At 41.1% G+C, this 1,853-nt stretch overlaps 1 pseudogene; it reads left to right on the top strand.

Moving 5' to 3' along the window:
* The first annotated feature begins 1,307 nt into the window (after positions 1 to 1,307).
* Positions 1,308 to 1,426, top strand: LOC134967255 (5S ribosomal RNA; annotated as a pseudogene).
* The last annotated feature ends 427 nt before the right edge of the window (positions 1,427 to 1,853 follow it).

Below are 1,853 nucleotides of genomic sequence, written 5' to 3'. Positions count from 1 at the left end.
TGTGTTCACACGTCCAGCAAGCAACATGGCGTCTCCGACCTCATAATCCCCGCCCCTATTCCGCGTCACGCTCCGTCTCCATCACAGCTGACCGACGCTCCGTAGCGGCAGCTGTCAGTTCCGGCCCACCGTGCACGAATTATCCAGTGATTGGTCAGTATTAACTCAATAGCTGTTTTAAAACTCCATTCCCCACTCACCCCTCTAAACCCGGAAGTAATCAAGCCCGCCAGGGTGAAACGCGTCTTCCACGGGGGGGGGAGGGGGGGACCGCACATGGAGTGAACCTTTGGCTCCTGCAATTGTACCTGACGATGCCCTGACCTGCCCACCCTGATCTTTTCAATCTTGGTGATCGTAAGCCCACTGCTGTTCTGTGTACATTATACACAGACAGCAATACTATATGTGTGCTCAATAATATTTTGCATTTGATTATATATCCCAGTAGATCTATGTACTATACTTACAGACCTTTGCTACAAGCTCTATTTCCTAACAGCAGCTGTATACACACATATATAATAATCTCTTTTTGACTAAATCTTTTTCTCATCTTTTTCATTTCTTTTCATCTCTGTTTTGATTTGTTATTACACACCTGGTAGAGACTTTACACTGGTTGGCTGAGTTTCTACCAGCAGAGGCCAGTATACTGCTATAATATTTGCATTCACTGTGATTCTCAGTGCCTTCTTTTGTTATTAATAATACCATTTGCTTTCCTGGCTCAGTCTGTGGTATTCACTACACTTGATTTTCCAAATTCAAATGAATTTCCACACTCAGTTCAGGATGCATTATGATCATTAATGAGATTTCTCCAATTGATGCTTAAAATATCACGTTTGCATTACTTGCCTAGCCAGAGTAACATATTATGGATTAAAATTTTGGAAAGTGATTTTCTTTTCCCTGTGTGCCAATACCAGCATTTAATATTCGGGGCTTATTTCTCTGATGACATAGATAATTAATGTAATTTCTATCTGACCCCAATCTAAATCTTTACTGGTTTTTTGTGCTATCTGTCAACAGACAATTGAACCAAAATCATAGATTTTGTACTTCTTAGTTACACCTTACTATTCTTTCGTGGACTCTCATCTGCGATCCACGGAGCACAATACCACAGACGCGGGATTTGATGATCCGTGCCTAACGCAGAAAGCAGATCCACCTATTTGTATTTAACTAATTCATCTCTTTCCTTGGCCCTGTAAACTGTCTTCATTCCTCTTTTCTCTCTATCGCTCTCCTATTTTCGTATATAGGTGCACTCTCATTGGTGTACTTTCATATAAATTCTCTACTATCATACCACGCTGCCAATGCCCGATCTCGTCCGATCTTGAAAGCCAAACAGCGTTGGGCCGGGTTAGTACCGGGAGAGGAGACTTCCTGCGAATACCTGGTGTTGTAGAGCGGGGACTATTTCCCTTCCTATGTGAGTTGCAACGCCAACAGCAGTATCACCACTAATTCTTACTTCTACTAGATTTTCTCATATTTGAGGCTTACGACCAAACATTGTGGCTCACGTCAGAAAGTCAGGTCCTTTTTGAATGCAGGACACTATCAATCCTTGAATTTAAGTAGCCCTATTGGGACGCACTTATCAAATAATCCTTTATGACCACTCCTCGGTCCCATCAATACAGATATTCTGTACTGGTCAGGGGAAATGGGGGTAAGACGATCAAATGTCTACAACCATTCCAATCACACATTGTGATTAAAAAGACCAGAACATTTTAAAATCTTTATGATTATATCTTTTTTCTATATGGATCAGCTATATGGGTAATTTCGTTTTTAAACGTCAACATTAAAAGTTATGTTTTTAGTATTTC

Source organism: Pseudophryne corroboree, chromosome 10 (genome assembly GCF_028390025.1).
Source record: "Pseudophryne corroboree isolate aPseCor3 chromosome 10, aPseCor3.hap2, whole genome shotgun sequence".
Taxonomy (NCBI): domain Eukaryota; kingdom Metazoa; phylum Chordata; class Amphibia; order Anura; family Myobatrachidae; genus Pseudophryne; species Pseudophryne corroboree.
Note: the sequence above shows the minus strand (reverse complement) of the source record. Positions and strands in the feature narration are given on the sequence as shown.